The sequence below is a fragment of the Pan troglodytes genome, chromosome 1, assembly GCF_028858775.2.
Source record: "Pan troglodytes isolate AG18354 chromosome 1, NHGRI_mPanTro3-v2.0_pri, whole genome shotgun sequence".
Lineage (NCBI taxonomy): Eukaryota > Metazoa > Chordata > Mammalia > Primates > Hominidae > Pan > Pan troglodytes.
The window spans coordinates 214,306,131-214,332,660 of NC_072398.2; the positions used below are offsets into that span (position 1 = coordinate 214,306,131).

At 44.9% G+C, this 26,530-nt stretch overlaps 2 non-coding genes across 2 annotated transcripts; one reads left to right on the forward strand and one right to left on the reverse strand.

Moving 5' to 3' along the window:
• The first annotated feature begins 9,646 nt into the window (after positions 1-9,646).
• On the forward strand, positions 9,647-9,810 carry LOC112207549 (U1 spliceosomal RNA). Its single transcript, XR_002941986.2, has one exon. It is a non-coding gene; the product is annotated as a U1 spliceosomal RNA (small nuclear RNA).
• A 13,159-nt stretch (positions 9,811-22,969) lies between these two features.
• On the reverse strand, positions 22,970-23,133 carry LOC112207417 (U1 spliceosomal RNA). Its single transcript, XR_002941842.2, has one exon. It is a non-coding gene; the product is annotated as a U1 spliceosomal RNA (small nuclear RNA).
• Between the last annotated feature and the right edge of the window lie 3,397 nt (positions 23,134-26,530).

Here is a 26,530-nt window from a genome sequence, read left to right on the forward strand (position 1 = left end):
AGGGCTCTAAATCTGCAACTCAGGTAACAGGGAAACAAGTAACTGATTGGAGTTACCACCCTCAGGTTGCTAAGGCCAAGTGCCTGCCAAATCCAGCGGCTCGGCTGGGGTGGACTCTGCCCACCATCAGCAAAACCACATTCACCAGGAGGCTTAGAGGACAGTGCTCTGGTTAACTGGATTTGCTGGGCATCTGAAGGCTAACTTGCAGAGTCTTTCTATCATGCCAGACTTTAATAGCAAAAAGTTAGAAAGACCTAAACGTTCAGCAGTAGGGGACTTGTATAATAAACCATGGGTTATTCATATAATGGGATACTATGATATCATTCCAAATGTTATAGAAGAACATTCAATGACTGGAGAGATGGTTACGATATATTAAGTGAAAAGTTCAGAAGAGTAATACAGGGATAAGCCCATATTGTAAAAATAATAATGATTTCTTTTTTTTTTTTTTGCTCTTGTCACCCAGGCTGGAGTACAATGGCACGATCTCGGCTCACTGCAACCTCTGCCTCCTGGGTTCAAGCAATTCTCTTGCCTCAGCCTCCCAAGTAGCTGGGATTACAGGCGCCCGCCACCACGCCTAGCTAATTTTTGTATTTTTAGTAGAGATGGGGTCTCACCATGTTGGCCAGGCTGGTCTGGAACTCCTGACTTCAAGTGATCCACCCATCTCGGCCTCCTGAAGTGCTGGGATTACAGGCATGAGCCACCAGCCCAATAATTCACTCCCAACACAATAATTTTTTTAAAAAACATTTTGTAGGCCGGGTGCGGTGGCTCACAGAATACTACATTTGTAGACATTTTGGTGCCTTAATGTCAGCAAGGGTTGCACAAGTTTTGATAAGCATGTATTCCAGAGATGTATAGAAATTCTAGTTACTGGCCGGGCACGGTGGCTCACGCCTGTAATCCCAGCACTTTGGGAGGGCGAGTCGGGTGGATCACGAGGTCAGGAGTTCAGGACCAGCCTGGCCAAGATGGTGAAACCCCGTTTCTACTAAAAATACAAAAATTAGCCAGGTGTGGTGGCGGGCACCTGTAATTCCAGCTACTCGGGAGGCTGAGGCAGAGAATTGCTTGAACCCGGGAGACGGAGGTAGCAGTGAGCCGAGATTGCGCCACTGCACTCTAGCCTGGGCAACAGAGTGAGACTCCGTCTCAAACAAACAAACAAACAACAACAACAACAACAAAACCCCAGAAATTCTAGTTAGTTATAAATTTGGGGGAAAGAAGCCTGGAACTAGATTCTTGCTTTAGATAATAAGGAAGTCTAATTGCCTCTAAATTCCCCAGATAAAGAGTTTTGCCTCTCGATGGTCTGCTTTGCAGCCACCAGGTGATTTTTGCTTGCCTCCGTGACCTTTTAAGTGCACGATTTTTTTTTTTTTTTTTGAGATGAGTCTCGCTCTGTTGCCCAGGCTGGAGTGCAGTGGCATGACCTCGGCTCACTGCAACCTCCCCTCCTAGGGTTCTAGCAATTCTCCTACGTCAGCCTCCTGAGTACCTGGGATTACAGGCACCCACCACCATGCCTGGCTAATTGTTTTGTATTTTTAGTAGAGACGGGGTTTCACCATGTTGGCCAGGCTGGTCTTGAACTCCTGACCTCAGGTGATCAACCCGCCTTGGCCTCCCCAAGTGGTAGGACTACAGGCGTGAGCCACCATGCCCAGCCCTAGGGGTGGGCTTTTTTTTTTTGAGACAGGGTTTCACTGTCGCCCAGGCTGGAGTGCATGGAGAGCAGTTGTTCCAGCATAATGATTACATGGTTTTTATATCATTCCATTTTCTTTCCTTTGTTGGCTTATTAGCTATAACTCTTTCTTTCTTCTGGTCTACCGCTCCCCGACTTCTTTCCCTGCTTTTGCCTTTTCAGTGAGGGCTTCAGGGTTTCCTGAATACACCTTTATCAGTGCCATCTAGTGGCATTATACCTCCTCTTCTGGCCATTATGCTAGTGTTGCCATGTAACTTGATTTCAGACATGTTATAAATCCCAGAATCCATTATTATCGCTTTTTTTAATTATTAAAAAAAGATTTAAATCATAAATAATTTAAAATAAATTAATTATTAAAAAAGATTTAAATAATAAGAACATATATATTTAACTATGTACATACCGATTTGCAGTAGTCTCCATTTCTTTGTGTAGATCCAGATTTCTGTCTGGTATCCTTATCTTTAGGCCTGGAGGACTCCTTTTGCATTTCTTGTAGTGTGGGTTGCTGAATTCTTTCATTTTTTATATGTCTTTAAATGTCCTTATTTCAGTCATATTCTTGAAAGATTTTTCACTTTGACATAGAATTCTAGGAAAACTTTATTTCTTTCAGTACTTTAGGATGTTGCCACTTTGTTTTTGTAAAACTGGCTGAAAGTGGGCTTCCTGTACTTGTTATATAATTTTGGGAATGTGTATTTAAATTAAAAACATTAAAATGGGCTGGACGAGGTGGTGCATGCCTGTAGTCCCAGCACTTTGGGATGGGGAGATAGGAGGATCGCTTGAGGCCCAGAGTTGGAGACCAGTATGGGCAAGATTGCAAGACTCTGTCTCTCATATATATATGAGAGACATATATATATGTGTGTATATATATATGTGTGTGTGTATATATATACGTATATGTATACACACACACACACACATACATACATACATTGTGAATGTCTTAGATTCATCTTAAGTTCCACCGACAGTGAACTTAAAGTAAAATGTGCCCAACCTGAGGGTCAAACCTACCTGCTGACATGTAATTTGTGTTTATGAGACATTCTCAACAGCATTTGCTTTCCCTAGCATAGTGGTTTTCATGTTTTCCTCACACCTGAGTGTCTTAAGTGCAAAACCTGTCAGAAATCATTTCCTTTGCCAAAAGATACTTTTTTTTTTTTTTTTGATATCAGTTCACTGCAACTTCCCCTTCCCATGTTCACAGGTTTCTCTTGCCTCAGCCTCTCGAGTAGCTGGGACTACAGGCCGGTGCCAACATACCTGGCTAATTTTTGTGTTTTTCGTAGAGACAGAGTTTCGCCATGTTGGCCAGGCTGGTCTCGAACTCCTGACCTCAAGTAAAATGCCCACCTCTGCCTCCCAAAGTGTTGAGATTACAGGTGTAAGCCACCGTGCCCGGCCTGAAATACTCTTACTTTAAGGAAAAGTGCATTAAAAACAAACTTCTCAGTTGCATCTCTGGAATCCATAGAAAGCCAGGGAGAGACAATCAAGTGCTACAGGATCAAGTGCTAAACAGGGGAGGACAAAGCCTGGCTTCCTAACTAGGAGTCAGGACAAAGTTACCTGCTTTGGTTTCCAATGGAGACCGGAACTCGGTTCACCTGCAACAGGAGGACGCGGCCCAGAGGAGGTGGACTTTCTCTTCATGGTGCCTTCAGATAGGAAATCTCCTAGGATTTCTTTCTTTCCCTTTGATCTACTTCCAACGCTCCCTGTTTCTTCAGATGTTTTTTGGATCCCTAATGCGCAGGACCTAAGGGGCTGGTGCCTTTCCCTACCCTCCCTGCCTGGGTGTCTTCAGCACCCAAGCTCACCCAGAACATTACTGCCTGCCAGAGACAGTGAGGGGACCAAGGAGAGTGGCAGGTGCAGTGGGAACCACAGAGTCACCGTGTACCTGTGCCTTGTAGGCTCCTAGCAAATTGAATAAACGCCCCCTGAAGCTTCTCTGCAGGTCACAGGGAAGGGGAGGTGGCTGCCCACCCAGTGGGAGAAGCGTCAAGAAGCATCAGGAGTATCTGGCCCTACCCCTGTGCCTGGAAGACAGACCTGACTAGGCTGATTTTAATGGTTAGGCCCAAGGGCGGCCCAAACCCCGACCCTGAGATTAAGGCTTTCAAATGTCTGATCGTTTTGATGTTGGTCAGTAGAATCCATCCCACCTTTATCAGGAGACTCCTTGTGCCAAAATTCAGAGATCTGGGATTCCTGCTGGTTGCCACAGAGAAAGCCAATCACCGAGATGATTATTGCCAAGGAAGGCGCTTTAATAGGGTGCTGCAGTGGGGGAGATGAGAACTCAGTCTCAAATCCATCTCCCTGACCAACAAAACCAGAGGTTTATATGGCAGGGAAGAAATGTAACAATGTGTAAGAAAACAGGAACTAGGGAGGAGCAAGGAAGCAATCATGATGAATGAGGGGTCCCAGCATCTCATTGTCTGGATGAATTTCAGTTCTTTGATGGCTTTTTTGAGAGGCCTGAAGGTTGTTTCCTGAGGAAGGAACTCAGACGAAACAAATATTAAGTTTCAAGCTTTAAGACCAGCAGGGTCAATTTCTAGGTTTATCCAAAAAAGCTACATATGGGACTACTGGGTGGTTTTCAGACCAAGAAAGAAAAAGACTGTGCAGACCAAAGTCTGCAGTTAACCAAAGAAAAAACATAATTTTCTGACCAATAGGATGTATGGGGCCAGAGAATGACCAGCCTGTAAAAGAACTGTTTTTTGTCCTGAGCATAGGGGAAGGATGAAGTTGCACCAACTAAGGTGGAATTAAGCTGCAGATGGGGAAAAATCTGGATTTTGGTTCAGAGCCCTGGGGTCTTCCTCAAAAGTCTCTTTCCTTGAAAGAGGAACCTTGTCTCGGTTTCTGCATCTCTCTGAGTCCTTTTGGAGGTTGAGGATGCTGAGGTCTTGGTGCTTGGCCCCCTCTAACCCTGAGTACTTCCCCTCCTGCGGGGCAACCTGGCCCAGTACCCAGGCCCCAGCTCTGGCGACCATTTCCCCCTACTTTGCTCCTAGCAAAGGCCATTTCTAGGTCAGTCGTGAGGTACAGGCAGAACGGGGCAACTTCTTCTGAGACTTTTGGCCCTGGAAGGCCTTGAGCCCTGTGGTCCTGCAGAACTGCTGTCTCCCTCTTTTGGAGAAGGCAGGGAGGAAATGACCTGTGTGGGGGGAATTGTGAGCTGCACCTGCACAGAGGAGCTGAGGCAAGCAGGGCAGTTCTGGTCTGTCAATGTAAAGGACATTTGTCATTCAAGAGGTTGGGCTGTTATTATTAATTTTGAATTTTGTCAATACAAACTGAAGGGAAATTTGTCTTCTTACTTGTAGGAACCTCACAAGACCACCCATCTTATATTCCAGGGAGAATTGCTGCGTATTACACAAACTCATAGGTGAGACTGCCGTTCTGACCTGCAGGCCTGGATGCCCTGCACAGGGGCACAGAGCACTGGCAAAGCCGTTCCCATACAAACGGCAAGCATGTTATGTCTACAACCCAACGGCACCAGTTCCAAGTACAATTTCTATTTGGCTGTATGAGCTGAGTACACGTTCCCCCCAGCACAGAAATCCTACAAACTCCCATGAATGCTATAGTGAAAAGCAGGGGCTGGCCACGTGTGATGGATCACACCTGTAATCCCAGGACTTTAGAAGGCCAAGGCAGGGCGGATTATTTGAGTCCAGGAGTTGGAGACCAACCTGGGCAACATGGTGAAACTTCAACTCTTAAAAAACAAAACAACCACCACCACAACAAAACCAAGAACAGAAATTAGCCGGCTGTGGTGACTCGTGCCTCTGCTACTCCAGAGGCTGAGGTGGGAGGATCGATTCAACCAAGATGCCACCAGATACAGTGAGACTCTGTCTCGGGGAAAAAGACAAACAAAATAAGTCTGTGTAAGAGGTGACTCTGGGGACAGTGGAAAAACACTAAGGTTTTCAAGTGGTGTTAAAAGCCAGTAGGCCTTGGGGACCATTGAGCAGTCTACAAAGCAGGGAAGCCTAGATCCCTGAGCTCCGCCTGCCAAGTACCACCACAGCTAACATGAGAGACCTCCCCCACAGAGACTGAAATTTGCCTCCCGAGGAAACAAGTGACTACAGACATCTGTCCCAGGACAGTAAACAAGAAAACAAGGTCTCACAAAAACAAAAACAGCTGACCACACCATAAAATCACTGAGACCGAGCCTGCGACTATAGGCGAAAAAAAAAAGGCTATTATTCATACCGTGAAAGACCAGGGGAAAGTGCAAACACAGGCCCCTACTACTGTTGTGGGAATCAGGAGAACAGAGACCAATGGGTGGAACAGGAGGATTTTATTGAGTGCACTCAGGCCCGGAGGATTAAAATCCAAAGGCTGAGCCCCGAACAAAGACAGGGTTTGACTTTTATACACACTTCAAAAAGGGGGTTGGCTAGTTTGAATGGCATGGTGGGACTATGATGGCACCAAACTCACGGGGCAGGCAAGTGGGCTTACAGAAGCAGAACAAAGGCAGCTAGTCAAACTGTGACAGGTCTCACGAGGCAAGAATAGCTGGTGACCTTGCAGCTGCACTGAAGGGAAATCAAGAACTTAACAAAACTTGAATAGTGAGAAATGGTAAAGGGAAAAGAGAAGGTAATAAAAGCATTTGCTGTTTCTTGCTCTTATCCTTCCTAGGGACAACAGACTGTTACGAGAGTCTCCAGAACTCATTTCTCAGCAATGTGGTTTTTCAGATAGCGTTACCAAGGATCCACTAACGAACTAACTATTCCTGACCTTGCAGCCAAGCAAGTACAGGAAAACACTTCTTCTTCTTTTTAATTTCTACCTTATTACTACAAGTTACAAAACAGTTTCCCACGTTAGAAAAAACAAGAGACAACAGCATAGCTGCAAAATGCATAGCCCAGCCCTCTGGACCATGTGTCCAGTGCAGCCCCTCAGAAACTACCTTTGCAAAATTATGACAATCAGAGAAAGCTGACATGGCTGACTCCATCTTGGTTCTAGCCTCACAGGCTTGCTGTCTTTGCTCATTCCTGTGCAATTTCTCCCAAGCTATTTTTGGGAAAAATTGAGTTTATAGTTTAAATCGGGGTCCCCAACCTCCAGGGCCACAAGACAGGTACTGGTCCATGGCCTGTTAGGAACCCAGCTGAACAGCAGGAGGTGAGCTGCAGGCTTTCGAGCACTACCGCCTGAGCTCTGCCTCTTGTCAGATCGGCATGAGCATTAGCTGCTCGTCGGAGCTCGGACCCTATTGGGAACTGCTCATGTGAGTGATCCAGATTGCGCACTCCTTATGAGACTGTTACTGATGCCTGATGACCTGAGGTGGAACAGTTTCATCTGGAAACCATCCACCACCCCCTTCCATGGAAAAATTGTCTTCCATGAAACCAGTCCCTGGTGACAAAAAGGTTGGGGACAGCCAAAAAGGCTGCTTTAAATGATAACCTTCCCCAAAACTAAATTACCCCTGTAAAATGAATGAAAGGCCACCAAGTTAGAAGGATGAAAGGGGCCTGATTTCTACTAAGATGTATGCCTCGTTAAATAATTACCAGCCATTATTCCAGAAGTCACAAGATTGGCAGCTTCCCCAGTTACTGCTGTGAAGAACATCACTATTGTAGAACCTAAGATTGGCCTCTTGAGATGTCTTTTCAGGCTTTGGCATTTCTGACTGCTGGATGGCACTATTTGGCCCGAAAATCAACCGGTCCCTTAGCCCCCACCCAGAAGCTGACTCCATGCAGGAGGGCCATTTTCCATGCCCCTGTGATTTCATCCCCAACGATCAGCACCGCACAAGCCCTAGCCCCCTCCCCAACAAACTATCTTTGAAAAACCCCTTACCTCCAAGCCTTCAGTGAGATTGGTTTGAGTAATAAGTCTGTCTCCCACATGCCGTGGCTGGCCTGTGTCAATGAAACTCTTTCCTGCAGTGCCATGGTCTCCATGAATTGAGTTTTTGTGTACATTGGTCAGGAAGAACCCATCAGGCGGTTACATCTGCAGGATGGTGCCAGTTCTTTCCTCAAAGGCTGGTCAGATACCCAGAAAGTATTTCTCCACTACTACCTGGACAATGTGTCTCCCTGTCAATCTCCAGGGAATGGGGCCTGGATCAAGTATTTAGTATTCAGCAGTTACTACACTGTCACCTAATCCCTCATTTTCAATATTTTGCCATGCCTTCCAGTGGCCTAACTGGCCACCATGCCACAGAATCTTTACTTTATGGTCTCCAAAGAGAACTCTCCACTCGATGTTTTGTGATTTGAGCAATGGAATAGAATCTGACACTGGTGGGCTGGGGGAGGTCCCCGGACACTGGTGGGATCTCCACCCCAGCCGTGGTGTCCAGGCTCTTGACACCATCTCGAGAACAAAGTCAAAGATGAGTCAGCAGATAGTGAAAGAAGAGATTTATTGCAAAGCAAAAAGTACACACTCAAGAATGGGGAGTTCAGGCATACCCAAGAGAGAACAATGGGTTCTGGGGTTTCATCTTGATGGGTTTCTTTAACCAAGGAGTGGAATGTTCACGAAAATTCCTGGGTAAAGGTGGAGATTTCTCGGAACTGTGGTGCCATCCATTTTTACATCAAATATTGGTCTCAGAACTGTCACCGCACTGGCGGGTGTGTGATTTAGTATGTCAATGAGCATATAATGAGGGCCTAGGTAAAACCTCCATCAAATCCAGCACCACGTTAGGTCCACTCAGTCTTAACCAGCTTGGTCCACACCCTGGTTTTTCAGCATCTTAACAGCCCATAGCCTCAAGTCATGTAAATCTGCTGCCTAGAATTTGTTATCCTGTGACCACCCTGTAGTATTCCTGTCTGAAATCTACTTGTAATGTAAATATTCAAATGGTCTTTGACTTGGGCATTCCAACTTTGCTTACTTCACAGTGTTTCCTGCGTAATATATAAGAAAAGATGATCCAGACATTGTTAAACATCTCAAATAAGATGTAGCCCAGGTATTTGTGTCAAATTTGGATTATTTTGGTTTCGTCTTTGCAGAATATAAAAAAGTAACATGAGGTAAGCACTAAGGTGTGGAGATGGCTGTGCAAGAGATGACAAAGTCCAGCACCACGCTTGAGAGTGTCCAATCATCTCTTCTGGGGCAGCATAGTTTTCTACAATACTGATTTTGGAAACAAACAAACAAACAAAAAAAACCCTACAAGATTCATGAAACTGGACAACTGTCTTTATAACATTACCAGTGATAAAACCAGTAAGGAAGGCTGGTTTGCAGTCATCTGAGCGACCTCTTTACTTTCATAAACATGGTTTCTCTCGGCTTCCAATTGCAAGCGGAATGCTGCATCACAGGGATAAGGATGTGAAGAGAACCGGTTTCTTTTGTAATCTGAAACATTCTAGTCTGCGAATTAAAAGCCATTATTTGAAGAAGGATGCCCCGGCTCCATCTGGCCACCGAAAGGTTGCTCCTTAACACAGGCTAAGGACCAGCTTCTTTGGGAGAGAACAGACGCAGGGGCGGGAGGGAAAAAGGGAGAGGCAGACGTCACTTCCCCTTGGCGGCTCTGGCAGCAGATTGGTCAGTTGAGTGGCAGAAAAGCAGACGGGGACTGGGCAAGGCACTGTCGGTGACATCACGGACAGGGCGACTTCTATGTAGATGAGGCAGCGCAGAGGCTGCTGCTTCGCCACTTGCTGCTTCGTCACGAAGGAGTTCCCGTGCCCTGGGAGCGGGTTCAGGACCGCTGATCGGAAGTGAGAATCCCAGCTGTGTGTCAGGGCTGGAAAGGGCTCGGGAGTGCGCGGGGCAAGTGACCGTGCGTGTAAAGAGTGAGGCGTATGAGGCTGTGTCGGGGCAGAGCGAGAAGATGTCATACTTACCTGGCAGGGGAGATACCATGATCACGAAGGTGGTTTTCCCAGGGTGAGGCTTATCCATTGCACTCCGGATGTGCTGACCCCTGCGATTTCCCCAAATGTGGGAAACTCGACTGCATAATTTGTGGTAGTGGGGGACTGCGTTCGCGCTTTCCCCTGACTTTCTGGAGTTTGAAAAATAGGCTGTACGTGAAAAGTTTTACCCTTTTTTGTATTGGTTTGTGTTTTGGTTGGCGTCTTAAATGTTAATCCTACAGTGGAGAGCTGGGGAATAGGAAGTAACATGTCGCGTGCTCGCCATAGCAGAAAAAGCGAGCATCAGCCGTACGGCTTTTTAACACAAGTTAACTATGGTGAAGTCTGCTCAGCTCTTTCTTTTCTACTCTGGCTGCTTTTTGCAGGGATTGTTCCGTGGTTTCCATTCTCTTGGGTTCTCACCCTGTGTGAAAATCTTCGTGTTTTGCCCTACCCCCCAGTCATCTCTTACACAGCCTCTGCTTCCAAGCGCAGCCCCCACAGGAGTTTGTAGGATTTCTGTGCTAGCGGGGAGTGTGTTCTCACCTCATAGAGCCAGGTAGAAACTACGCAGATGGGCGCTGTTCTCTGGGAAGAAAGCAGGGCCTTTGGGGCTCTCAGTGTCCCCGTTGGGTTGTAGACATAACACGCTTACTTTGCGTAGGGGAAGGTTCTGCCGGCCCCCAGGTGCCCTCGCGCATGTTCATGGAGGCCCGCAGGTCAGAACCGCAGTCTCACCTGTCTTGGCGGAAATGCCCTGCGATCCTCCCTGAGATAGAAGGCGGGAAGTTTTATGAGGAGCCGGTCCAGTTTCCCTACTATCTCCTGCCGTTTATATATCTAGTCTTTCTTCAGACTTTAAGCGACAGCTTCTTGTTTGATGTCTCACTCCCACATCCTACATCCACTGCCAGGCAACTTTCTAGATAGCACCCTGACCCATCCTTCCCACCCCCAAGCAGCCCTTCCTATTTCTGGTGCCAGTGTCCTCTCCAGTCCCTCTTTCTTCAGGCCCTCGCTTATCACCTTCATGGACAGAAAATACTTAGCTCTCTCTCAACCTGCGGTTTATACCTGACACGCGTCAGTACCCTGACAAATTCCTTAATACCCCTTCTCAAATGGCACTGAAAATGCATTTCTTTTTAACTCCCAGAACTATCTAATTGGTTTTGTCCCTGAACTACATGAATACTAGTATTCCACTACAGAGGAAAACCCCAGGCCTAGCGATGGCGGTTCTGGGCATTGTGCCAGCCTCTCCCAGGGTATGTTTTCTGACCTCACCTACTTTTGATCAACTGAGGTCAGGAGTTCGAGACCACCCTGACCAACATGGCGAAACTCCGTCTCTACTAAAAATAAAAATAAAAATAAATTGCCGGGCATGGTGGTGTGGTTCTGTAATCCCAACTACTCGGGAGTCTGAGGCAGGAGAATCGCTTGAACCCGGCAGGCGGAGGTTACAGTGAGCCGAGATCGTGCCATTGCACCCCAGCCTGGGCAATGGAGTGATACTCTGTCTCAAAAAAAAAAAAAAAAAAAAAAAAATTAGTCCATCTGAGACATTATTGTTGGAGACAGTAGAATCCTGCGTCCAACAGGCACTTGGTGCAGATCTGAACCCATTGAGCTATTGGCTCATGTTCCCTATGTTCTATTAAGTATCATGAGCAGAAATTGAGCTCTTTGGCTTTTACCCACTGAGTATGGCTATAGGACAGGTCTCTCTCTCTCTCTCTCTCTCTCTCTCATTCTTTGCATCATTATTTTTTGCCATCAGTGTGGGTTTTTGGTTTTGAGGTTATGAAGTGAATTTCTGGGGACAATCTCTGTTGGGTCGTGTTGACAAGGATCCAGTCCCTGTTTGGTGATACATGACAGCTAATCTGGTCTGTGAGTCTTCTTTATTGTCTATTTATTGTCCTGAGAATAATGGTATTTCCTGAAATTTGAGACTGCAGCAATGATAAGTTGTTCAGATCTTGTCTTTCCAATGTTTGGTAAAAATTTTATAGGCCCAATAGTTGTCAATATCTGCAACAGTGGCATCTCTATTACAAGAGTGATCTTACTACTCAATGTCCCCCCTCCCACCCAACTTCGTTTCCTAGGGGCTCTTGGCTTTAACAAATTTACTGTATCTAAAAGACATCTTAGTACAGGAAGAAAACTAAATCTGTAGCATGTAAGGAGCAGTTTTCTTTGATTGGTATATTCAGGTTTCTAACCAGCTGAAAAATTCAAATACATGTCCTTTAAGGATTAAGTTTAAACTACACTACAGAAAGAAGAGAAAAGATTTATATGATCACATATAAGCAATGGAATCAGCAATATGAGCACTTTTCACAACTATATAAATCAAATTTAGTAATCTCCAGAACATTAAGGAAGTTCAGCCCTTAATGGAAATGAATGAAAAGAAATTATTCACCCGCTGTTACATGCCCTGGAAAGAGAATGCCCTGCAGGACTCAAAAGGGTACCACAATATTACTCAGATTTTCAGCAATGAAGGCCCTCCAAGGATCTAATGATACTCATATTTTCAGTTTATTTCCTTCACTGATAAACATTGTTAATAGATACCATTGCCTCTGTTTTCACTTTAAGTGATGTTACTTAGCACAATTCATTTCTTTAGAATGCCCCCTAGTTTAGTGAAAGGAATTTTCCTGCTTTATAAATATAGGATATTTTCTCATGAAACAAGTTGGCATACTCTTTCAGTGAAGGGACTAGACAGATTAGGTCTCTAAAATGTTAAAGGAGTCACTGCCTCAATTATCTTAGGAACAATAATAATCACTTATATAAAATTAAAATAAGAAAATTAAGCCAGGAATGGTGGCTCATATCTACAATCCCAGCACTTAAAGAGTTGGAGACCAGCCTGGGCAACATAGTGAAACTCCTGTCTCTACAAATTTTTAAGTATTAGCTAATTTTTTAAAGTTGGCAGGGCATGATAATGCATGACTGTAATCTCAGCTACTAGGGAGACTGAGGCAGGCTCCAGTGAACTATGATTGTGCCACTGCCCTCCAGCCTGGGTGACAGAGTGAGACTCCCAACTCAAAAAAAAAAAAAAAAAAGAAAAGAAAATATAGAATTTGTTGAAAATTGTTTTACTACAATGCTAGGCTGCATGTCTTGCACCTGTACTCCCAGCAACTCGACAGGCTGGGTGGAAAGATTGCTTTAGGCCAGCAGTTGGAGACCAGCCTGGGCAACAGGGCAAGACCTCATCTCTAAAAAAAATACAAGGCAAGCCGAGCCAGGAGGATTGCCTGAGCCCAGAAGTTCCAAGTTGGTCAGCTATGATTGCCCTGCTGCACTCTAGCCTGGATAACACAGCAAGACCCTGTGTCTTATTTTTTATTTTATTTTTACTACTTATGCTTATTTATTTATTTATTTATTTTTGAGACAGAGTCTTGCTCTGTAGCCCAGGCTAGAGTGCAGTGGTGCCATCTCAGCTCACTGCAAGCTCTGCCTTCCAGGTTGAAGCTATTTCCCTGCCTCAGCCTCCAGAGTAGCTGGGATTACAGGCACACGCCACCACATCCAGCTAATTTTTATGTTTTTAGTAGAGACAGGGTTTCATCATGTTTCCCAGGCTAGTCTCAAACTCCTGACCTCAAGTGATGCAGCTGTCTCGGCCTCCCAAAGTGCTGGGATTACAGGTGTGAGCCAACTCGCCCAGGCTCCTTATGCTTGAAATGTGAGGTTTCATTAGGGAAAAATTTTCTTGTTGAATTTCTAACATGAAAAAATAATAGATTTAGCTGTAGATTAAATTAATGGTCTTGATAGTTTGGTACAATAATATAAATGAAATGAAGTTGATAGCAGAGAGGAATTTTTGATGCTTTTGGACAATTTAAATAATGCAACAATATTTAATATATAAAGACCCGAAAAAGTTCATTAATTATTATATTTATTTATTTATTTATTTAGAGGCCTAGTCTCACTCTGTTGTCTAAGCCAGAGTGCAGTGCTACAATCTCAGCTCACTGCAACCTCGGCTTCCCGGGTTCGGCAATTCTCCTGCCTCAGCCTCCATGGATAACCAGAATTACAGACGCTGTAGTCTGTTTCAAGTATCTCAGACGGACCACCTTAGCAATCATAACGTTCGCTATACACACCACATACCTAAGCTTCCGCCCCGCCACAGCTCCATATGCCTCACCCTTTACACGCACGGTCACTTGCCCCGAGCACCACCCCAGCCAATCCCCAATCACCCTGAGCCCTCCTAGCCCTAACACACAGCTAGGACGCTCACGTCCAGCCAGCGGTCCCGGACTTGCTCCTACAGCACGGGAAATCCTTCATGGCGAAGCAGCAGCCCCTGCGCTGCCTCATCTACATAGAAACGCCCTATCGGTGATGTCACCAACAGTGCCTTTCCCAGTCCCCTTCTGTTCTTCCGCCCCACCCTCCTCCACTCAGCCCACCAACCCGGTGCCGCAGCCGGCGGGGGAAGTGACGTCCGCCTGTCCCTCCTTTCTGTCTCGCCCTTGTCTTTTGGGGAGGTGCGCCGCGACCCTGCGTCTACTCTCCCCCGAAGAAGTGATTACTTAACCTGTGTCCTGCGGAGGACCCTTCTGGCGGGCAGCTGGAAGCCTGTGCACCCGTCTTCAAATAATGGCTTTTAATAGCAGACTGGAACGTTTAGGATTACAAAGCAAACCTTTGTAATCCTTTCAAACCTGGTTATCTTTGTGAAGTAGCATTCCACTTAAAATTGGGAGCCCTTTCATAACAGAGAGAAATCGTGTCTATGAAACTAGAGAAGCTGCTCAGATAACTGCAAACCAGCCATCCTTACTGGTTTTACGAGTAGTAGTGTTATAAAGAAAGTTGTCCAGTTTTATGAGTCTTGTAGGTTTGTTTTTTTGTTTTTCAAATACAGTAGTGTACAAAAAGGAAGCAGAATGTGGTTGCTGTCTCAATGTAATGCCTCGCTGGGCCTGAGAATTTGAAAATAAAAAAGTTCTCTTCTTTCCTCATTCTCCCTTTAGATAAAAAGTCTTTCTTGGCCGGGCGCGGTGGCTCACGCTTGTAAGCCCAGCACTTTGGGAGGCTGAGGCGGGCTGATCACGAGGTCAGGAGATCGAGACCACGGTGAAACCCCGTCTCTACTAAAAATAAAAAAAAAAAATTAGCCTGGCGTGGTGGCGGGCGCCTGTAGTCTCAGCTACTCGCAGAGGCTGAGGCAGGAGAATGGCGTGAGCCCGGGAGGCGGAGCTTGCAGTGAGCTGAGATCGCCCACTGCACTCCAGCCTGGGCGACAGAGCGAGACTCCGTTTAAAAAAAAAAAAAAACTATTTCTTGAACGCATTGTCGATCAAAAGCTGTGTCCCTCCTTGCCAGAATGGCTCATTCCCAGATAGTCCTGTCCCACACGGGGGTCAGGGGAGGAAAGGAGACCTCTCACTGAGGAATTTTTAACAGCGTCCAAAAGCTGAACTGGTGTGGCATCACAACATGGAAAAAAAAAAAAAAAGAGAGAGAGAGAGAGAGAGGTATCTCGGCCAATTCTATAGTTGCTGTCACTTGTTGAATCATCTCTAGTCTTCAGAGTACCATGAATTTAGTTTCTCAAAAGAAGTAAAACAATGAGAAATACATAACATTAATAATTTGAGTAGTAGAAATATAATGCGTACAAGAATGATCATCACAAAGAGAATCTGTATCCTGGAACAGGAAGGGAACCAGGGAACTGGGATTTGATGTTTCAGCCAACTGAAAACATCAGGGAAAACATCAAACCCCATTTCTTCTTTAGTGATTTCTTGCAGCCAAGTGGCTTCTTTTCTGATTTTTTCTAGAGAAGGTTCTACTGCATGGGAAATATATATGTATATGCAACAAAAGGTATTTGCCACCACACATCTCCCTGCTCAGCTAAATGTATCACCTAAAGTGATGTGATTATCTAGTACAACCTTAGCCAGTGACTAAATACCTTTTTATAGAGCTGCAAAAGAGGCCGCAGTTTCATCAGCAATGTTTTTCTTTCTTTTTCTTTTTCTTTCAGAGACAGTGTCTGGCTCTGTGGCTCAGGCTGGAGTGCAGTGGCGCCATCATAGCTCACTGCAGCCTCAAACTCTTTGGCTTAAGTGATTCTCCTGCCTCAGCCCCTGAGTCAATGGGATTACAGGCCAGAGCCACCATGCCTGGTTTTCATCAGCAATGTTTCCTGAGGTTACAAAAAGATTTGTAATCCTGGGAGGAAACACTCCCTTGAAGCAAGTGTTCTCCCCCCAAAAACTGCAAGGAGCTATCTTCTTGATAGCCAGGCAGATAATTCTCAGGTTTTGCCCCACAGAATCTCTATCTAAAATACAGCAGTGGTCATGCCTAGTGAAAAGTTTGAGGGAACTCACCCACTGTTGGGTTTCTTCAGAGCCATATATATAGATATAACCAAATATCCTAAAAGACACTGCCCTTCATCATTCCATGCTGTTAGACATTTACAGGACCATGGATGGTGATCTCCTCCAGACAAAAATAAATGCTGGTGCAGAACAGGTAAGTGTATTATAATTTGAGTACATCAGCTTTTGGGCATTTTAAACCATGGGTCAGACATGTTAGAGCAAGAGGCCAGGTTGATAGCAAGAGGGAGTGTTTTTCTTTTAATTTGCCAATAGCAAAGTGATGTTTGCCACTGTCATTTCAGAGTGAGGTGGCAATTTGTTGTTTGGTTTTGTGGGGTTTTGTTTGTTTGTTTGTTTGTTTGTTTTTGAGACAAGGTCTCACTGTCACCCAGGCTGGAATGCAGTGGCATGATCAGGGTTTACTCCTGCCTTGACCTCATGAATTCAAGCAAACCTCCTTACTAATCCTCCTGAGTAGCTGGGACTACAGGCACGTGACCCCACACCCTGGGGTGTGAACTGGGATTTGATGTTTTCAGTTGGCTCTCTAATGGAATAGGTTCCCTTACTCTTCTAGAATCAGATTGTCTTCATGATTATCATTCTTGTGTGCATTATATTTCTACTACCCTGCTATTTTTTTTTCTCTTTTTCTTTTTTCTTTTTATTTTTTTCTTTGTGAGACAGAGTCTCGCTCTGTCTCCCAGGCTGTATTGCAGTGGCAGGATCTCAGCTCACTGCAACCTCCACCTCCTGGGTTCAAGCAATTCTTTTGCTTCAGCCTCCTGAGTAGCCACCTGGCTAATTTTTGTATTTTTAGTGGAGACAGGGTTTCACCATGTTGGCAGGCTGGTCTCGATCTCCTGACCTCAAGTGATTCACCCGCCTCAGCCTCCCAAAGTGCTGGGATTACAGGCATGAACTACCACACCTGGCTCTCAAACCATTTTAGTTAAGCAAAGACAGATTTGTGTGGCTTTTTAGTACAATGCTGAATTATCCTCCAATCTATATTTTTAGGAAGGACCTGGGGAATGGCAACTTGGAGATATTTGGTGAAAATGTGAGCCTTTCATGTTCTGCTTCAGTCCCTTTTTGAAAATCCTTCCAATTTACCTTTTGCAACCAGTTAGTGGCCTTCCCTTCTTCACCAGCATGTGAATTAATTGATAAAGATCAGAATATTTGGGCTCAAAGGTTTCAACAGTTAAGTCAAATTTTCTGCCAAAGCCTACAGGATCTTGGAGCCTGCTTTAGAAACACAAGAGTGAAATGTATTTAAGTTTAGATCAGGGAAGTCCTTTATAATATTCTTAATTCACGTTTTGGTGAAGTGGTATACACAACGGTAGGCTCCCCTCTTCCTGTGGGTTTGGGTTTTACCTTGAAAGGGGCTGTCAGAACAGAAGTTTCAGGGAAGGGACCAGATCCCTGGGGACTTTCCTTAGGTGATGGTGATGGAAGAAGAGGCAAGGCAGGACAGGAAGGCTCAGGTAAGAAAGACTATGCAGGTGCAGGGGCAGGAGGAGAAGGAGCAGTTGGAGGTGAAAGAGACAAAGCCTCCTCAATATTTCTCAATTCAGAAAACATGACAGTTTACCTCCTTCAGCTTACTTCCTCGATGGAGGCAATTTTCTCAGTTCTTTTAGAAATTTTAGAAATTTAGACATTTCTAGGTCTCATTGCAATTAAGTCTCCTATTTAATTTGTCTGGTTCGAAAACCAAATTTCTCTCTCTCTTTTTTTTTTTTTTTTTGAGACAGGGTCACCCAGACTGGAGTGCAGTGCTGTGATCTCCGCTTACTGCACTCACCACTTGCTGCATGACAGCCAATAAGTCGAGGGTTGAGGTGTAGGGGCAGGGAAGGTGACTTTATTCCAGAGAGCCACCAAACTGAACAGATGGTGAACTAACATCCTGAAGAACCGTCCTAAATTAATACGATTTTCCAGCTCCTTGTACGTTAGGGAAGGGAGGAAGAAGGAGGCGGTTGAGGTGAAGAGGTCTGACAATGACAGACATGGGCTGCAGTGGGAGCCCAAGGGGATGGTGAAAATTCTTCGTCCTTTGTCAGGTCACACTGCTCTTATAAATCTTTAGCATAACACTGTTACTTGTGTATACAACCTCTCTATCTTCTCAGGAGTTAGTTTGGGGAAGGGATTATTATCATCTGTGCTTTAAAGTTAAACTGTAAGCTAAATCCCTCCCATAGAGAGCTTGGCCTATGTGCAGAAATAAGAAAAAGCAGTTAGCCTGGAAGATGTCACCACAGGGTAGGAAGGGTTAGGAGCAAAATGCTGTCAGTCATGCTAGGCCTCCTTTTCATTGCCATATATTTAATGTATTTGAACACATAATTTTAATTTTTTATACTTTATTTTTATTTATTTATTAGTTTTTTGAGACAGAGTCTCACTCTGTTGCCCCCGCAGGCTGGAGTGCAATGGCGTGATCTTGGCTCACTGCGACCTCTGCCTCCTGAGTTCAAGCAATTCTCCTGCCTCAGCCTTCTGAGTAGCTGGGATTACAGGAGCCCCCCACCATGCCCGGCTAATTTTTGTATTTTTAGTAGAGACAGGGTTTCACCCTGTTGGCCAGGCTGGTCTCAAACTCCTGACCTCGGGCTCCCAAAGTGCTGGGACTACAGGCATGAGCCACCATGCCCAGCCTAACCAAGATTATTAAACCATTCTAATTTGTCAAAAGAGTCACACTGATTTTTAAAAAATAATGTAATGGGCCAGGTGCAGCGGCTCATGCCTGTAACCCCAGCACTTTGGGAAGCCATAGCAGTAGGATCATGAGGCCAGGAGTTCAAGACCAGCCTGACCAACATAGTGAAACCCCGTGTCTACTAAAAATACAAAAATTAGCCAGGTGTGGTGGTGTGTGCCTGTAATCCCAGCTACTCAGGAGGCTGAGACAGGAGAATTGCTTGAACCCGGGAAGCAGAGGTTGCAGTGAGCCGAGATTGCACCACTGCACTCTAGCTTAGGCGACAGAGTGAGACTACATCTCAAAATAAATAAATAAATAAATAAATATAATAATAATGTAATGAACTTTTTCATGTCTTTATATAATAAATATTACATTATTTAAATTGTTCAGAAGCATCAAAGATTCCTCTCTGCTATCAATTTCATTTCATTTATTTTATTGTACCAAACTACCAGGACCATTAATTTAATCTACAGCTAAATCTATTATTTTTTCATGTTAGAAATTCAACAAGAAAATTTCTCCCTAATGAAACCTCACATTTCAAGCATAAGCAGCCTGGGCGAGGTGGCTCACACCTGTAATCCCAGCACTTTGGGAGGCCGAGACAGGTGCATCACTTGAGGTCAGGAGTTTGAGACTAGCCTGGCAAACATGATGAAACCCTGTCTCTACTAAACATATAAAAATTAGCTGGGCGTGGTGGCGTGTGCCTGTAATCCCAGCTACTCTGGAGGCTGAGGCAGGGAAATAGCTTCAACGTGGGAGGCAGAGCTTGCAGTGAGCTGAGATGGCACCACTGCACTCTAGCCTGGGCTACAGAGCAAGACTCTGTCTCAAAAATAAATAAATAGATAAATAAGCATAAGTAGTAAAAAAAATAACATACATTAAAAAATAAGGCACAGGGTCTTGCTCTGTTATCCAGGCTAGAGTGCAGCGGGGCAATCATAGCTGACCAACTTGGAACTTCTGGGCTCAGGCAATCCTGCTGGCTCAGCTTGCCTTGTATTTTTTTAGAGATGAGGTCTTGCCCTGTTCCCCAGGCTGGTCTCCAACTGCTGGCCTAAAGCAATCCTTCCACCTCAGCCTGTTGAGTTGCTGGGAGTACAGGTGCAAGACATGCAGCCTAGCATTGTAGTAAAACAATTTTCAACAAATTCTTAATTTTCTTTTTTTTCTTTCTTTTTTTTTTTTTTTTGAGTTGGGAGTCTCATTCTGTCACTCAGGCTGGAGGTCAGTGGCACAATCATAGTTCACTGCAGCCTGAGATTACAGTCATGCATTATCATGCCCGGCCAACTTTAAAAAATTAGCTAATACTTAAAAATTTGTAGAGACGGGGGTTTCACTATGTTGCCCAGGCTGGTCTCCAACTCTTAAAGTGCTGGGACTGTAGCTATGAGCCACCATACCTGGCTTAATTTTCTTATTTTAATTTTATATAAGTGATTATTATTGTTCCTAAGATAATTGGGGCAGTGACTCCTTTACAATTTTAGAGATCTAATTTGTCTATTCACTTCACTGAAAGAGTATGCCAATTTGTTTCATGAGAAAATATCCTATATTTAAAAAGCAGGAAAATTCCTTCCACCAAACTAGGGTGCATTCTAAAGAAACGAATTGTGCTAAGTAACATCACTTAAAGTGAAAACAGAGGCAATGGTATCTATTAACAATGTTTATCAGTGAAGGAAATAAACTGAAAAGATGAACATCATTAGATCCTTGGAGGGCCTTCATTGCTGAAAATCTCAGTAATATTGTGATATTCTTTTGAGTCCGGCGCGGCATTCTCTTTCCAGGGCATGTAACAGCGGGTGAATAATTTCTTTTCATTCATTTCCATTAAGGGCTGAACTTCCTTAATGTTCTGGAGATTATTAAATTTGATTTGTATAGTTGTGAAAAGGACTCATATTGCTGATTCCATTGCTTATATGTGATCATATAAATCTTTTCTCTTTTTGTAGTGTGGTTTAAACTTAATCCTTAAAGGGCATGTAGTTGAATTTTTCAGCTGGTTAGAAACCTGAATATACCAATCAAAGAAAACTGCTCCTTACATGCTACAGATTTAGTTTTCTTCCTGTACTAAGATGTCTTTTAGATACAGTAAATTCGTTAAAGCCAAGAGCCCCTAGGAAACGAAGTTGGGTGGGAGGGGGGACATTGAGTAGTAAGATCACTCTTGTAACAGAGATGCCACTCTTGCAGATATTGCCAACTATTGGGCCTATAAAATTTTTACCAAACATCGGAAAGACAAGATCTGAACAACTTATCATTGCTGCAGTCTCAAATATCAGGAAATACCATTATTCTCAGGACAATAAATAGACAATAAAGAAGACTCACAGACCAGATTAGCTGTCATGTATCACCAAACAGGGACTGGATCCTTGTCAACACGACCCAACAGAGATTGTCCCCAGAAATTCACTTCATAACCTCAAAACCAAAAACCCACACTGATGGCAAAAAATAATGATGCAAAGAATGAGAGAGAAAGAGAGAGAGAGAGAGAGAGAGAGAGAGAGAGAGAGAGAGAGAGAGAGAGACCTGTCCTATAGCCATACTCAGTGGGTAAAAGCCAAAGAGCTCAATTTCTGCTCATGATACTTAATAGAACATAGGGAACATGAGCCAATAGCTCAGTGGGTTCAGATCTGCACCAAGTGCCTGTTGGACGCAGGATTCTACTGTCTCCAATAATATGTCTCAGATGCACTAATTTTTTTTCTTTTTTTGAGACAGAGTCTTACTCTGTTGCCCAGGCTGCGGTGCAATGGCGCGATCTCGGCTCACAGTAACCTCCACCTCCCGGGTTCAAGTGATTCTCCTGCCTCAGCCTCCCGAGTAGTTGGGATTACAGACACACACCACTGCGCCCGGCAATTATTATTATCATTATTATTATTATTATTATTATTATTGTGCGTGTGTATGTATTTTTAGTAGAGACGGAGTTTTGCCATGTTGGTCAGGCTGGTCTTGAACTCCTGACCTCAGTTGATCAAAAGTAGGTGAGATCAGAAAACATACCCTGGGAGAGGCTGGCACAATGTCCAGAACCGCCATCGCTAGGCCTGGGGTTTTCCTCTGTAGTGGAATACTAGTATTCATGTAGTGCAGGGACAAAACCAATTAGATAGTTCTGGGAGTTAGAAAGAGATGATTTTCAGTGCTATTTGAGAAGGGGTATTAAGGAATTTGCCAGGGCACTGACGCGTGTCAGGTGTAAACCTCAGGTTGAGAGAGAGCTAAGTATTTTCTGTCCATGAAGGTGATAAGCGAGGGCCTGAAGAAAGAGGGACTGGGGAGGACACTGGCCCCAGAAATAGGAAAGGGCTTCTTGGGGGTGGGAAGGATGGGTCAGGGTGCTATCTAGAAAGTTGCCTGGCAGTGGATGTAGGATGTGGGAGTGAGACATCAAACATGAAGCAGTCCCTTAAAGTCTGAAGAAAGACTAGATATATAAACGGCAGGAGATAGTAGGGAAACTGGACCGGCTCCTCATAAAACTTCCCGCCTTCTATCTCAGGGAGGATCGCAGGGCATTTCCGCCAAGACAGGTGAGACTGCGGTTCTGACCTGCGGGCCTCCATGAACATGCGCGAGGGCACCTGGGGGCCGGCAGAGCCGTTCCCCTACGCAAAGTAAGCGTGTTATGTCTACAACCCAACGGGGACACTGAGAGCCCCAAAGGCCCTGCTTTCTTCCCAGAGAACAGCGACCATCTGCGTAATTTCTACCTGGCTCTATGAGGTGAAAACACACTCCCCGCTAGCACAGAAATCCTACAAACTCCTGTGGGGGCTGCGCTTGGAAGCAGAGGCTGTGTAAGAGATGACTGGGGGTAGGGAAAAACACGAAGATTTTCACACAGGGTGAGAAGAGAACCCAAGAAATTGGAGACCACGGACCAATCCCTGCAAAAAGCAGCCAGGGTACAAAGGAAAGAGCTGAGCGGACTTCACGATAGTTAACTTGTGTTACAAAGCGGATACGGCGGATGCTCGCTTTTTCTCCTGTGGCGGGCACGCGACATGTTACTTCCTATTCCCCCGCTCTCCATTATAGGAGAACTAAAACGCCAACCAAGACACAAACCAATTCAAAAAAACATGTCACCCTTGGCATACATTCTATTTTTGAAAGTGCAAAAAGTCAGGGGAAAGCGCGAACGCAGTCCCCCACTACCACAAATCATGCAGTCGAGTTTCCCACATTTGGGGAAATCGCAGGGGTCAGCACATCCGGAGTGCAATGGATAAGCCTCGCCCTGGGAAAACCACCTTCGTGATCATGGTATCTCCCCTGCCAGGTAAGTATGACATCTTCTGCCTCTGCCCCGACACAGCCGCATACGCCTCACTCTTTACACACACGGTCACTTGCCCCGCGCACTCCCGAGCCCTTTCCAGCCCTGACACACAGCTGGGATTCTCACTTCCGATCAGCGGTCCTGAACCCGCTCCCAGGGCACGGGAACTCCTTCGTGACGAAGCAGCAAGTGGCGAAGCAGCAGCCTCTGCGCTGCCTCATCTACATAGAAGTCGCCCTGTCCGTGATGTCACCGACAGTGCCTTGCCCAGTCCCCGTCTGCCTTTCTGCCACTCAACCGACCAATCTGCTGCCAGAGCCGCCAAGGGGAAGTGACGTCTGCCTCTCCCTTTTTCCCTCCCGCCCCTGCGTCTGTTCTCTCCTAAAGAAGCTGGTCCTTAGCCTGTGTTAAGGAGCAACCTTTCGGTGGCCAGATGGAGCCGGGGCATCCTTCTTCAAATAATGGCTTTTAATTCGCAGACTAGAATGTTTCGGATTACAAAAGAAACCGGTTCTCTTCACATCCTTATCCTTGTGATGCAGCATTCCGCTTGCAATTGGAAGCCGTTTAATATCAGAGAGAAACCATATTTATGAAAGTAAAGAGGCTGCTCAGATGACTGCAAACCAGCCTTCCTTACTGGTTCTATCACTGGTAATGTTATAAAGACAGTTGTCCAGTTTCATGAATCTTGTAGGTTTTTTTTTTTTTTGATGTTGTTGTTTTTTTTCAAAAATCCGTATTGTAGAAAAATATGCTGTCCCAGAAGAGATGATTGGACACTCTCAAGCGTGGTGCTGGACTTTGTCATCTCTTGCACAGCCATCTCCACACCTTAGTGCTTACCTCATGTTACTTTTTTATATTCTGCAAAGACGAAACCAAAATAATCCAAATTTGACACAAATACCTGGGCTACATCTTATTTGAGATGTTTAACAAATGTCTGGATCATCTTTTCTTATATATTACGCAGGAAACACTGTGAAGTAAGCAAAGTTGGAATGCCCAAGTCAAAGACCATTTGAATATTTACAAGTAGATTTCAGACAGGAATACTACAGGGTGGTCACAGGATAACAAATTCTAGGCAGCAGATTTACATGACTTGAGGCTGTGGGCTGTTAAGACGCTGAAAAACCAGGGTGTGGACCAAGCTGGCTAAGACTGAGTGGACCCAACGTGGTGCTGGATTTGATGGAGGTTTTACCTAGGCCCTCATTATATGCTCATTAACATACTAAATCACACACCTGCCAGTGCCATGACAGTTCTGAGACCAGTGTTTGATGTAAAAATGGCACCACAGTTCCAAGAAATCTCCACCTTTACCCAGGAATTTTCATGAATATTCCAATTCTTGGTTAAAGAAACCCATTAACATGAAACCCCAGAACCCATTATTCTCTCTTGGGTATGCCCGAGCTCCCCTTTCTTGAGTGTGTACTTTTTGCTTTGCAATAAAGCTCTTCTTTCACTATTTGCTGACTCATCTTTGACTTTGTTCTCACGATGGTGTCAAGAGCCTGGACACCACGGCTGGGGTCAAGATCCCAGCAGTGTCCAGGGACCTACCCCAGCCCACCAGTATCAGATTCTATTCCATTGCTCAAATCACAAAACATCGAGTGGAGAGTTCTCCTTGGAGATGATAAAGTAAAGATTCTGTGGCATGGTGGCCAGTTAGGCCACTGGAAGTCATGTCAAAATATTGAAAATGAGGGATTAGGTGACAGTGTAGTAACTGCTGAATACTAAATACTTGATCCAGGCCCCATTCCCTGGAGATTGACAGGGAGACACATTGTCCAGGTAGTAGTGGAGAAATGCTTTCTGGGTATCCGACCAGCCTTTGTGGAAAGAACTGGCACCATCCTGCAGATGTAACCGCCTGATGGGTTCTTCCTGACCAATGTACACAAAAACTCAATTCATGGAGACCATGGCACTGCAGGAAAGAGTTTCATTGACATAGGCCAGCCACGACATGTGGGAGACAGAGTTATTACTCAAACCAATCTCACTGAAGGCTTGGAGGTAAGGGGTTTTTCAAAGATAGTTTGGTGGGGAGGGGGCTAGGGCTTGTGCGGTGCTGATCGTTGGGGATGAAATCACAGGGGCATGGAAAATGGCCCTCCTGCATGGAGTCAGCTTCTGGGTGGGGGCTAAGGGACTGGTTGATTTTTGGGCCAGATGGTGCCATCCAGCAGTCAGAAATGCAAAAGCCTGAAAAGACATCTCAAGAGGCCAATCTTAGGTTCTACAATAGTGATTTTCTTCACAGCAGTAATTGGGGAAGCTGCCAATCTTGTGACTTCTGGAATAATGGCTGGTAATTATTTAACGAGGCATACATCTTAGTAGAAATCAGGCCCCTTTCATCCTTCTAACTTGGTGGCCTTTCATTCATTTTACAGGGGTAATTTAGTTTTGGGGAAGGTTATCATTTAAAGCAGCCTTTTTGGCTGTCCTCAACCTTTTTGTCACCAGGGACTGGTTTCATGGAAGACAATTTTTCCATGGAAGGGGGTGGTGGATGGTTTCCAGATGAAACTGTTCCACCTCAGGTCATCAGGCATCAGTTACAGTCTCATAAGGAGTGCGCAATCTGGATCACTCACATGAGCAGTTCCCAATAGGGTCCGAGCTCCGACGAGCAGCTAATGCTCATGCTGATCTGACAAGAGGCAGAGCTCAGGCGGTAATGCTCGAAAGCCTGCAGCTCACCTCCTGCTGTTCAGCTGGGTTCCTAACAGGCCATGGACCAGTACCTGTCTTATGGCCCTGGGGATTGGGGAGCCCTGATTTAAACTATAAACTCAATTTTTCCCAAAGATAGCTTGGGAGAAATTGCACAGGAATGAGCAAAGACAGCAAGCCTGTGAGGCTAGAACCAAGATGGAGTCAGCCATGTCAGCTTTCTCTTGTTGTCATAATTTTGCAAAGGTAGTTTCTGAGGGGCTGCACTGGACACTTCTTAAAAACCTGAGACAGATGTTATTGTATGTACTACAGTAGGCAAGAGAGACCAGCAGAGAACTGGGCTCAACTTCGAATACAGCAGGAGGAGTTGAAGATTATAGCCAATTGGCAAGATAAGAAAGTCAGTGGATGGAAAATTACTAAGAGGAATTTGATTAGCTATCAAAGGTGGTTGTGAGGACTCTTGCTAAACTAGACTCAACAGTATTCTTTCCTAAAACTGGACTTGGCAGGCAAAGAAATAACAGAGAAAAGGGCTCAGAGGAAACTACTAAGGTTTGGTCAAAGACTGGAGTCCTTGTCAACTCTACATTGAAGCTTCTGCAAATAAACAAAGACCAACCAAATGAAAAAAAGCAAAAGCTATTTATTCTGAGCTTGCTATAGCAAGGAGTCAGTCACTGTTATCTGTGTTTTGGCAGA